Consider the following 14,108-nt stretch of genomic DNA (forward strand, 5'->3'; position numbering starts at 1 on the left):
ATTTCTAACCTGTCCAACATTGTATATGGGTCTGAATGATTTAATACTGAAGAGTGCCAAAAGACCACTCAGTATGATAATGCCATATGGACTTTTAGGTGGACCAACTTAGGATCTTAAAAGGAGTGAGCCCTAACATCTTGTCCTCCTCAAAGCCTCTGTAACAATGTCTATCAAATCAATGCAACCCATAACTAGAAGTCAGTACATTTTAACTATATTCTTCTGAGTCGACAAGGAAATGGTTTTCCTCTACTATACTCAACCAAGCAGGCCTTGTAACTTCCTCCATTTAAAGAGGATGGTAATTACAACCTTTGCCATGAGCTGTAATGGATCCAGCTGGTATGCTCATACAGCAACTACCACAGATCCAGCAGAAACTGGGCTAAACAATTTAGGGTTCATTATTAAATGTCTCATGTTATAATTCACTTTGCATAACTTATTTGCATTAATCTAAGTGCTTTCTCTGTGCTCATTCCAAGCTGGATAGCTGTAGATAACTTTTTATTTTCCATTATATAATGCAATCATAAGATGGAAAGTTTCTGACATCTCACAAAGTTCAGTGCCGCTTGATTAACATTTTAATTCTAGTAGCGGCAGGATAATTGGCTTAATTGGGCATTAATTGTTTATTTGGAGTGGAAACAGGAAAGTGGAAGGGTTCCCAATCCTACTCTGTCATGACACTCATCGTCGGGAACAGTGCAGGATTCTTCCCACTAAAACTGAACTAGCTTATCAATCTCAAACGTATCAAGCAGATTTTTAATGCAAAGGAAATAAAAAGCAATTTTTGAATGGAGAGTCTTTTGAATGGGAGCTCTTCCATAAGTCATAGGAGCAGAAATTAGGCCATTCAGCCCATCGAGTCTGCTCTGCCAATCAATCATGGCTGATAGGTTTCTAAACCTCATTCTCCCGCTTTCTCCGCGTAAGCCTTGATGCCCTTGAACACAAGAACCTATCTATCTCCATATTAAACATATTGAATGAGCTGGCCTCCACAACCTTCTGTGGTAATGAATTCCATTGATTCACCACTCTCTGGCTAAGAAGTTTCTCCTTACCTCTGTTCTAATTGGTCTTCCTTTATTTTAAGATTATGCCCTCATGTCCTAGTCTCTACTACCAATGGAAACATCTTTGCAACATCCACTCTGTTCAGGCCATTCAGTAATCAGTATGTTTCAATTAAATCCCCCCCCCCCCCCACCCCCCCCACCTTCATCCTTCTAAACTCCATTGAGTATAAACCTAGAGTCCTCAAACTTTCCTCATATGTTAAGCTGTTCATTCCTGGGACCATTCTCGTGAACCTTCTCTGAACATGCTCCAGGACAAGTACATCATTCTTGAGATATGGGGCACAAAACTACACACAACGCTCCAAATGTGGTCTGACCAGAGCCTTACAGAGCCTCAGAAGTACATCCCTGTTTTTATATTCAAGTCCTCTCAAAATAAATGTTATCATTGCATTTGCCTTCCCAACTACTGACTAACCTGCAAGTTTACCTTGAGAGAATCATGGATGAAAATTCACAAGCCTCTTTGAACTTCATACTTCTGAATTTTCCCGCCATTTAGAAAATAGTCCATGCCTTTATTCTTCCTACCAAAGTGTATGACCTCACACTTTGCCATGTTGTACTCCATCTGCCACTTCTTTGCCCACTCTCCCAGCCTGCCCAAATCCTTCTGCAGCCTTCCCACCCTCGTCACTGTCACCTGTCCCTCTACCTACCTTCCCTCCTTGGCTTGCACACTTGCACCAGGTGAATAGCAATATCTGTACGAGTCAAGGTCATTACCATCTTGAATTGTTTGAGAACGGATTCCTTTTAAGCAAAAACAAGTGACTCTTGCCCCATGAATCAGCTCCTCACTATTGATCAAAGTTTACTGGTTTTGAATCGAGATGGCTCCCAATCCATGTCCTCCTCAATAGAATGAGATAAGGAGACAATTTTAAAGGACCGACTATAAACCGACCGACTCCCACAGCTACCTAGACTACACCTCCTCCCACCCTACCCCCTGTAAAAACGCCATCCCATATTCCCAATTCCTTTGTCTCCGCCGCATCTGTTCCCAGGAGGACCAGTTCTAAAACCGTACAACCCAGATGGCCTCCTTCTTCAAAGACCGCAATTTCCCCCCCGATGTGGTCGACGATGCCCTCCACCGCATCTCCTCCACTTCCCGCTCCTCCGCCCTTGAGCCCCGCCCCTCCAACCGCCACCAGGACAGAACCCCACTGGTCCTCACCTACCACCCCACCAACCTCCATATACATCCGCCGTCATTTCCGCCACCTCCAAACGGACCCCATCACCAGGGATATATTTCCCTCCCCTCCCCTATCAGCGTTCCGAAAAGACCACTCCCTCTGTGACTCCCTCATTGGGTCCACACCCCCCACCAACCCAACCTCCACTCCCGGCACCTTCCCCTGCAACCGCAAGAAATGCAAAACTTGCGCCCACACCTCCCCCCTTACTTCCCTCCAAGGCCCCAAGGGACACTTCCATATCCACCACAAATTCACCTGCACCTCCACACACATCATTTATTGCATCCGCTGCACCCGATGTGGCCTCCTCTATATTGGGGAGACAGGCCGCCTACTTGCGGAACATTTCAGAGAACAGCTCTGGGACACCCGGACCAACCAACCCAACCATCCCGTGGCTCAACACTTCAACTCCCCCTCCCACTCCACCAAGGATATGCAGGTCCTTGGACTCCTCCATCGCCAGACCATAGCAACACGACGGTTGGAGGAAGAGCGCCTCATCTTCCGCCTAGGAACCCTCCAACCACAAGGGATGAACTCAGATTTCTCCAGTTTCCTCATTTCCCCTCCCCCCACCTTGTCTCAGTCAAATCCCTCGAACTCAGCACCGCCTTCCTAACCTGCAATCTTCTTCCTGACCTCTCCGCCCCCACCCCACTCCGGCCTATCACCCTCACCTTGACCACCTTCCACCTATCGCATTTCCAACGCCCCTCCCCCAAGTCCCTCCTCCCTACCTTTTATCTTAGCCTGCTGGACATACTTTCCTCATTCCTGAAGAAGGGCTTATGCCCGAAACGTCGATTCTCCTGTTCCTTGGATGCTGCCTGACCTGCTGTGCTTTTCCAGCAACACATTTTTAGCTCTAATCTCCAGCATCTGCAGTCCTCACTTTCTCCTCCTAGACGATTTTAATACATGTACAAGAAGCAATGAGTGGAGAGCATGTGGCTGTCAAAGTCCTGTGTGACACACTTTCAATTTTTGATCCACTGAGAAGTTTAAATGTATCTGTCTGACATGGCAGATCCTGACTTACATGGGAATGACCTATACCTAGGAAGCTGTCATGATGCTTTTATTTTGTGACAATCTACTATGCCAGCTTTCATAACTCATAAACATGATGGTTGCTTGGCAATAGTTTCCAAAAATAGAGATAAAGAAACAAATATTATATCTTTCTTTATCGTAATTAGATCTCTGCTACTAAGTGTGTTAGACTATCGGCATTCCCTAGTTTTGTTTAAGGTATCTGGATAAGTTTGATGGTATATAGTCAGGTTCCACAGAATATTTGGTGAATGCTACTCTGCTAGCTGAAAGGAATGATGCACCTCCATCCCTTCAGCATAAGGACTTGTTAAGGAAAGGAATGATGTAAAGCAGCATAGCCAGAAACTAGACAAAGAAGTGTTTATAACCCAAACCTTTTAATAAATAAGGATTTATACATTAAGATTCTTAATAACTGCATGTTCTCTTCTTACACCTCTGCATAATTCCTCACTGATAATCTTCCACCATCGTCATTCATAAAATAGATGTCCTAAGTTCCTAACCATTAGTCTATCCACTGAGGAAATGAGCATATAGTGAAATTAATTCAGAACTTTGTGTACTAAAGTAGAATTGGCTTTCTGTAAACACATTCACCCCCAGGTGAAGGATATTATTACACACCAAAAACTATAGCTACTTGTAAAAATTGAATTTGTGGCAAAAGCTGAAGATGACGGCTTCAATGTTCTCAATGTTTAACTAGAGGAAATAGTGGCTCATCCAAGCCAGGTGTTTTTTAAAAATATATTCATTTGTGGATGTGGGCATTACTGGCTGGACCAGCATTTATTACCCCTCCCTAGTTGCCTTTGAGAAGGTAGTGGTGAGCTGCTTTCTTGAATCACTGCCATCCATCTGCTGTGGGTTGACCCACAATGCCATTAGGGAGGGAATTCCAGGATTTTGACCCAGCGACAGTGAAGGAACAGTGATATATTTGCAAGTCAGGAAAGCGAGTGGCTTGGAGGGGAATTTGAAGGTGGTGGTGTTCCTACATGTCTGCTGCCTTATACTTCGAGATGGAAAAAATCGTGGGTTTATAAGCTGCAGTCTGAGGATCTTTGGTGAACTTTTACAATGCATCTCAATTCTCACAGTGGCTAAATCTCTCTCTGTGACCTCTGTGTCAGGATGTAAGAGACTCTTTATGATATTGACATGCTGTTTAACTTCAATCAATGGATTTCTGCAGTAGTAATTCAATGATAGGAAGAGAACATTGTATCTTCTGGCATAACAGTTGCTAATAATTCAAATGATGGACTAATATGAACCTTCCTAAAGGCTATGTCAATTGCACTTTTACAAGTAATCAAATGATAGAGAGCCAATTGAGATGATATTTGAAAAGATAGCATATCTGAAAATTGACACCATGCCTTAGAATGATGTTGGCAAGGGCTCCTATTTAATTAGTATTCTTTGTGATAAGAACGTCTTTGATTCCTAACATTGTTAGAGATGTAGATGGAGAAAGCTGAAGAAAGGTGTTTTGGAAATTGTTAATGGTAGAGAAATTATACATTAGTAGGCTGGGGTGGACGGGAGTCATCTATTCACTTTTCAAAGGGCTTGGAGCATTTCATAGTTGGGGAAATATAAGATACATCGTTTGTGCTAGTTTCATTCAATTTGAAAACTATTATGTAAGCAAAGCAAAACACAAAAGATTGGCAAATCACAGCAAAATTTACAGGGCATATTATGATAACAGCCTGATCAAAATTGCGTCAGGAATCATGTGCAGGTAAAGCAAGATAGCTGGAGAATTGCAAAGAGCATAAAGTGAACATAAAATAGATATATGTTCAGGGTTATGACAAAGTTTGAGGCTTAGTGACAGTTTAGAAAACAATTGTCAAATTCCCAATTCTGCTGAAGATTTTTTTTAGATTACATTACAGCGTGGAAACAGGCCCTTCGGCCCAACAAGTCCACACCGACCCGCCGAAGCGCAACCCACCCATGCCCCTACATTTCCCCTTACCTAACACTACGGGCAATTTAGCATGGCCAATTCACCTGACCTGCACATCTTTGGACTGTGGGAGGAAACCGGAGCACCCGGAGGAAACCCACGCAGACACGGAGAAAACGTGCAAACTCCACACAGTCAGTCGCTTGTGGCTTTTATAAATTACATGGGACAAGGTTGTCCTTCTTCATTATCTATTGAAATATTATTAATGCATTAATAATTATTTCCCCAATTAGTATTTCTGGTACAATCATTAAGCAGATATTTCCCTACTGTTAATCCACTATACCCATTCCACAGCCTTTGCATTCTAGTTTGTAAATTTCTTCTAAACTAATGTCGCATAACTCTTTGTTTCTAAAATATCTTCTGATTGGACTTTGATTTTTGCATTTATAAGCCATTATAGGAAATGTTCAAGCATTAGTTTTGCTGAATGATTTTACCTAATTAGTTTTGCAGAATTACTTACTTCATCTTCAGTGGATTAATTCATTAAGTATTCAGTCTGACAGTGATCCACAGACAACTTTCTACGTTATTGTAACCAATTTGAAGGTAAATTACATAAGGATGAGGGCAAATTGTTTTCTTTCTTGTGCAATTTGATATCTACTCATGTGCATAAATGCACAATTGATAATTACTTAAGTGAAAGTCCGAGCTAAAACAACAAAATGAAACTAATGCAGATCATAACAGAATTTCGTCAAATATATCAGATACTTACATGACGTAATAGTCTCTCTGATTCGTGATCATTTACCTGAGTCATTCTATGTGGATTAAAGCTTCTATTCGAGGATTTGAATGTATAGCGCAGTCACTAAATTAATAAAAAACAAAAGAACTGCGGATGTTGTAATTCCGAAACAAGAACAGAAATTGTTACAAAAGCTCAACATACCTGGCAGCATTTGTGGAGAGAAATCAGAATTAACATTTTGGTCAAGTAACCTTTCCTCAGAACTGGAAACTGGTCCGAAATATTAACGTTGATTCCCCTGCACAAGTGCTGCCAGACCTGCTGAGCTTTTTCAGCAATTTCTACTTTTGTTTCCAGTAAACGAATGTTGCTCTAAATTTAAGTGATGTCCTTTGAAATTTTTGTTGTTAAGATACAATTAACAATGTGATTCACAGAGATATGTCACACTAATACAACAGGGAGTGTTTTCCTGAGTTTGACTTGGAGCTAATACAGATCAGTGAAACAGATTAGAAGCAACTTCTCTCTACTGTCAGTTATGATGTACCTTCCATAGGGATTTGAGGCTGACCCTGACTGGGAAAGTGAATCATTTGTGTAATGTTCTTATTTACATGTGCACAGTGCAATTGATTTTAAATAAAATGCTTTTCATAAAATATTATCCTCATACATTGTTGATTGATGCACATCCACAAAGGTTTTGCTTATAGTTTTATTTTAGGAGGATTGATGGTATACCAGGTATACACACAGTTAAATGAGAATACCATCCACCCAAGTGAATGAGTGCTGTATTTGAGTCGTTCTGGATTGATTCTAATTTATACTTTGTGGGAGAACTGCATGCATCAGTTACAGCTGCAATTGCTGACGTTTGATAAAAAAAAACTACATGAATACAAAGATACAAGGGTGTTTATATTTCATAGAATCTTGGCTAATGCTGGATATTTGACACATCATATTTCAATTAATACACATGTCAACTAAGAGACAAATATCTTGTGTCTTTTTGAAGGAAGGGTTAGCTACCTGATTTCATTATGAGAATTGTGTCCTGTGTGAATAGGCTTTGTTCAGTATAGTTGTGACATAGGAGAAAGTAAGGACTGCAGATGCTGGAGATCTGAGTTGAGACTATGGTGCTGGAAAAGCACAGCAGGTCAGGCAGCATCAGAGGGGCAGGAGAATCGACATTTCGGGCATAAGCCCTTCATCAGGACCTGCCTTCCTGATGAAGGGCTTCTGTCTGAAACATCGATTCTCCTGCTCCTCTGATGCTGCCTGACCTGCAGAGTTTACATAGCTAATTATGATTGGGAGACGTTGATGAAGCCACAAAAGCATTGTATGATCTAAGTAATTCTGTAATGTAAGTAGAAATAAGCAGATTTGGTGTAACAGATCATGTAAATGCCCATTCAGAACTCTGTTTTTGGTGGGACTTGGTACAGATGGCAGAATCATATCTACTTTGTGTGTATAGTTGATATTAAATGACAATTTTGACATGTATTGCATTTTATTGCAATTGCACCAGAAAAAAAAGCACCTTGTTTTGCAATGTACCCACATGATTGAGGGTCTAGAGATAGAGTTTCCATTTTATTGTGAAGGTTATATCTCCCTATTCAACAGCATCTTGTTCTGTGTTCTGCCTACACAAATTTCACAGAATGCGAGATTTTCTGAACAACCTACAGTGCTTCTGGTTTTCCAGAATTGGACTGATAGGTAATGAATGCACCTACATTTTCTGAAATAACTCTCATTTTCATTTATAAGGAACATGTCTGTTTGATTTTGTCCTTTTTAAAGCTGGGAACTAAAATGAGAATGAGCTGTCTTAAAATCAGTGTTTGAAAGAATGGCTGCGGTTTTGAAAGCAAGTAACCTCTTGTCCATGCTAAGCATCATAAACAACTGTTTGAACAAGCAATCATTTGAATTGCAGATCATTTGGAGCCAAGGTGAGTATACAAATATAGCTGTTGCTGGCAACAAGAAGCTTATTAGTTTCTGGACTGATGACCATTTATTAATGGCAGAGACATTCTGCTTGCCAACAATTGTGTGATTTGTTCTCAGGAAACTAAAGAAATTGGAGCTGGGAGAAAGTTATAGAGATAATGTTCCATTCTTCCCCAGCTTAAGAGTGGTGTCTCTGTTCTCTGCAGTCAAAACACATGGAAAACCAAAGGAAGCCAGTTTATCTTTCCTACAATCATTGTTTCCACCTGTAGGTAGAATCTATTTACTTGCAGTAAATAGTGATTCTTATTAAGTACAGAAACCTGGTATGTGCCTTCTATCAAGTCAGCTAAATTGTGAAACTTTAGGCACTTCATAAAATCTTTTACATTTGTGATGAGTTCAGGAATAGCAGTGCTTAATTTCCAGTGTGTCACCCAGTTTCTTGACACATTTTATTTTATTCTGCAGAGTGCTTTGTAAGCATGTTTAAAAACTCACATGCTTGCCTTGACAGATGACTCCCCCCTCACCCCGAGTATACTGTGCTACAGAAATACATCCTGGAGTGATAATTCAAAGGATCAAGGCACCCTTTACAAGTCCACATTCACCATTAGTTTCTCTATGCCTTTTGAAGCAGATACAGTCTGTAGACCAACTGATATTTTTCATTATTTCTAACCATAAATACAAATCTGATTTTAAAAAGATTGCCAAATAGTAATAAAATGTTTCAAGCAGCACCTGTGCTCATTTTTGTCAGATCTACTTATTTCCAAATTTTGGTTTTGACAGCAGGTTACACATCCTGGATTTACTTTCTGTTGTTGCTTTTGAGTAAGGTATAATTTCAAGTATGCTGTTTATAAGCTGTAAAACTTGTACTACACTAGCAGATAAACTAACAGAAAGATTTCTTTTGATGGTATCGATAGTTCAGTGCTTTCCCATCACATTATACGGAGGACATTAAGATAAAATGCAAACTTTGATTTAATGAGATTATAAGGGCAGACAATAACTAAACCAAGATGTGGAGATTTTTTAAAAAATAAGATATATAGTCAATTGTTTATGGGTGTTTCATATTGGAGTGCAAGCTCTTACCTTAGCTGTTTTCTCAGATGTTGCAATGTTAGCTATTCAAGTAATTGATCCTGCTAAGAAAAGTATGTACCATCTGATATCTACATATACAATAGCATAAGCTCTATTTATAACAATAAAACTCATTACAATCTGAATTGGACATCTGCGCATTTTTCATTACTTATCTACTTCTTCAAATCAATTTGCAGGTGAGAGACATACCAAATGTGAATCTTAAACTGGATTATGTCACAGTAACTGAATACAGAGCAACAAGCATGATCAGGTTCACATTTTTCAATCAGCACATTTGACTTTGTATAGTATGTACTATATGTTTAAGATGATGGTGTGGAAGACTGTGGCCTGGAAAAGCACAGCAGGTCAGGCAACATCCAAAGAGCAGGAGAATTGACGTTTTGGGCATAAGCCCTTCATCAGGAATGTTTAAGATGATAAGTGGCTACAGTATTCCAATGTTATTGCACCTGTATGGGATGTTGTTTGTGTAACATAATGTGACTCATTACCTTAACTGGCACTCAATTTAAAATTAAGTAACCGCCATCCAACTGATCCAAAGGCTCTTATATGAAATATGAGTCCAAATCCAGACTGTGTCCACTAGGTGGCTCTGCAATCAACTTATTTGAGAATGGCGGATTTCTTGATCAAGGGGGCGAAAGGGAAATTCTCTAAATCTCTCAAAACAAAGGTCCACAAATATCCAAATACCTGCATGAAAGACACCTTTCCAAGTCTGAAAACTGATTACAAATAATGCATGTGGCAAAGGTGGATAAACAATCTGATCTGTCAGACAGCAGTTGTCAGAAAACAACATAAACCATTCTGGATTTATCAGCAACCTGAATTATGCATCAATTCAAGAGCAATTATGGCCAAAATGTTGATGTGGCTTTTCTTGGTGTTTCATTCCAAAGGTGGTCATGGAACTCTGATGTAGAAAATTACCTGAAGCAATATTAGATCTCTGATGGATGAATTATCATCACCCCGTTGAATGGATTCTGAGAGAGTCAATTTCAAAAAAGTATTGAACTCTTGGGATTACAGAGATGAAGTAAATTGACTATAAAAAATCCCAGAACTCAACTCTGCACATTGAAGCAGAAATTCCCTCATTACAACCAAAACACAGAATAAAAATGCCTCAATGTAGCATTCTACACCCACTTAGGATAAAATAAAGCATGAAAATAAGTTGGCATATTCACAAGCCAACATGGCCTTAAAAATGCACACAAACCGATATTAATTCATAACTCTCCACTCATGTTACAATGATCAGAAATTCCCACTTTTTCCTCTCAGTCTGTTGTTTCTTGCCTCTCTTAGCTCTTCTCTCCCTCCCTTCTGTCACTTCCTCTTCTTAATTTCCACCATCCCGATCTCCTGGATCTGCACTCTTGCTTACACACTCATATTTTTTCTTCCTATTCTCTGTCTGATGCCTCATTTTCTTTCAACCCTTTTATTCATTTCCTTTTTATTCTTCTTATAATCTTTCTTGTTTTCCCCCTTTCCCCAACATTCTCTTCTTGACATGTCCTTCTGAGAAACCGCTTATCTATTTCTCTATTCCTGCCTCTGCTCTTCCTTACCAACAATCCTTTTCAGACTCTACCCTTTCAATTCTCCCTCATCTTTCTTATTCCTTGTTCTCCTCCATCCCCCTCGGCTTTCCAACATGTCTCCGCTAATTGTCTTCCCTGTCTAATCCTATTCCTTTTTTTATGTACTTCAATAGTTATTCACCCTGGAAATTCATTTGTCTGAATGCTACATAGTGTAATAACGCAGGAGATCAACAAGAAAAGTTATGAATATGCCATTTCTTTTTACATTGTTGCATTGTCTTGTTTGATTAAGCAGAATAATTTCTAACTGCTCTACTGAACATTAATCTTTATATGACATGGAGGTGCCATTGTTGGACTGAGGTGGACAAGATCAGAGGTCACATGACAGCAAGCTATAGTTCAACAGGGTTTCTTTGAAACCACAAGCTTTCAGAGCACTGTTCCTTCATCTGATGAGGGTAGCGCTCCAAAAGCTTGTAATTTTAAATAACCTGTTGCACTATAATTTGGTGTCATGTGACCTCTGACCTAATCTTCTTACGCCTTTGCTCAGTTTAATTTGTCCTGACAGCATTATTTCTGAAACTTGATTCTTTTAAAATATTTTTTCTACCCCAAATCACAACCAAAGATGATCCAGAGACTTCAAAAACCACATGTGAAGTTTATCAATTGCTGAGATTAGCTAGTCAATTGTTTTTTTTTTGACAGAACATGGTGGAAAGATGTCAATGCTGTACCATTAGACTTTTAAACACAAATCATCTCAGTGTACAAATTTAACTCATGTGATTAATGTCTGTACTTAAGACCCCAATATTTTAAAGCAATTTTCTTTTCCCAAATCTTTTGTGTAGGAGAAGCAATAAATAAGGCCTATAGTTGAAGGGGATTATCATTAGTAGGTGGGGAGAATGAACTAATATGCACATAAAAAGTACTTTTCAAAGAAAAGTGCAACACAAAAGAAACACTAAAATGCCTCTACATAACAAGTTTGCAATTGCAGTTTCTATATAAATATGCATTTAAAGATGGAACAATGCAAAAAGATTTGCATTAAAATAGCAACTGGAAATACAATTTTGTAAACTGGAAATGTAAATGTAAAGTCTTTGAAATATAAAGCTACCAAATTGTTCCATAGAAGCAGTTGGTGAACACTTAGTTACATTAATTTGCAAAGTCAATGAAGCACATGGCAATAATCCTGCATTCACTTGAATGACATAAACAATTTCACATCTTTCTGTAACCAAAATGCTTATAAATTTTGGACAGTATCAACATGAGTTCCCACTGAGGTTCCCTTCCAACTCACCCTTTCTGGACCATTAAGTTGTTCGATTAACCCAAACAGAACATCCCAACACAATTTTCCTTGTGCACCAGTTTACTGGTGTTACTAATTAATAATACTGAATCACTACATGTTGCATGATTGAAGTTGCATCTCTAAACTTCACTTTGGCTATTAATTCATTTAAGTAATTTACTTAAACCATTTAGATAGAGTACATAGCAAGATGCAGAAAACAGTTAAAATATTGTTCTAAATTAAGGAATAACATTAATAGTATGTTCACCTTGCTTTATATCTTACTGGCATTCAGTTTTCAAACATATGATATTGTTTGGGAATCTCCATATTGAGGCCACATATTGAGAAATTGTGGGTATGGTGACCACAACTTTTCAACAATTAACATTGACGCAAAATCATTTGCATTCCTATAATTTCTGATATGCCTGGTGAGGGCAGAGACATATTGTCAATGTGGCACATTCAAAACCTCAGTACACATTTAACTATTAAGAACATTCAGAAGATAATATATTTAAATACAATAATTGAGCTTCTTCCCACCATTGGCTGCGAGGCATTTTGTCATGGCTTGAAGACATAAAAGATACAATGCAAGTAAATTTTCTTCCCCAGTCCTCATCTGGATGGAGAATCAATTAAACTGAAGTAATCCAGAGCTTCATCACATCAAATTGTGAAACATTTATACACTCTCAAGATCATGGTTATTGGCAGCAAGCATTTATTTGTGTAACATTGCTTTCCTTAAATTACACTGAGAAACAGCACTCGAAAAATTGAATATATCTAAAATTCTCGTACTTTAAACAGTTACTGTCTTTGCTGAAACAAAAGAAAGGATGCATTTACAATATATTAATATATAGGAAAAATGTTGTGCAACTTGAAAGGGTTCAGAAAAAATTTACAAGGATGTTGCCAAGGTTGGAGGATTGAGCTATCGGGAGAAGCTGAATAGGCTGAGGTTGTTTTCCCTGGAAGTGTGGAGGCTGAGGGGTGACCTTACAAAGTTTATAAAAATCATGAGAGATATGGGTAGGTAAATAGTAAAGGTCTTTTTCCCCAGGGTAGGGGAGTTCAAAACTGGAGGACATAGGTTTAAGGTGAGGGGAGAAAGATTTAAGAGGGACTTCAGGGCAACGTTTTCATACAGCGAGTGGTGCATGCATGGAATGGACTGGCAGAGGAGGTAGTGGAGGCTGGTACAATTACAACATTTAAAAACATCTGGATGGGTATATGAATAGGAAGGGTTTAGAGGGATATGGGTCAAATGCTGGCAAATGGGACGAGATTAATTTAAGATATCTGGTCAGCATTGATTATTTGGACAGAAGCATCTGTACATCTCTATGACTCTAATCCCAGCAATTTTGTGTGATTTCAGGACTGCGTTGAGGTTCACATCCTAAAATTGCGGTAAATAATGAAAAATTTAGGAATTTGCAACATGCCTTTGAACTACTTTGTTATTGCAGATATTGATTTCCTCTTGGGGTAAAATGCTGATATGTAAACAATGAGAACAGAGGTGAAATAATTGCATTGGTTTATTGATTGCCAATTAACAACTATTTTTTCCCATTAAAACAATGATTTCCTCAAACCTCTGCAGAAATTTATTTCATTCAGTCACACTTACCTGACATTTGTAAAACACACTTTTCAAGTCTTAGCGGATTCTGCTCGTTTCAGAACAAAGGAAAAAGCTGTTCTAAACATTGCTGCAGTAACAATGACAGAAGCCTTGAATGACTGACAATGAATGTTCAGTGCTATTGATCATTTTTGGTGACTCAAGCCCCACCAGCACTCATCACTCAACTCCCACACCGAGAAACTCTTCCACTGTCATATTGAACTTGGGTGGTTGAAGTGCGGTTTGTCACTCATCCTATTTCCTACTCTTACAAAGGAAAAAAACCCTGCAAAGAACACACAAAAAGTACCTTAACGAGGGAGTGTGACTAAAATAAAAGTCAGCAGGTTAATTGAAATTTAATTAAAATCAACTTTAAATATCGTTACCATGGTGGAGAACCCAAATCCTTGTGGAT

This window comes from Chiloscyllium plagiosum, unplaced genomic scaffold, assembly GCF_037043375.1.
Source record: "Chiloscyllium plagiosum isolate Xiang-an unplaced genomic scaffold, Cpla_swu_hap1 HiC_scaffold_12, whole genome shotgun sequence".
NCBI classification, from domain to species: domain Eukaryota; kingdom Metazoa; phylum Chordata; class Chondrichthyes; order Orectolobiformes; family Hemiscylliidae; genus Chiloscyllium; species Chiloscyllium plagiosum.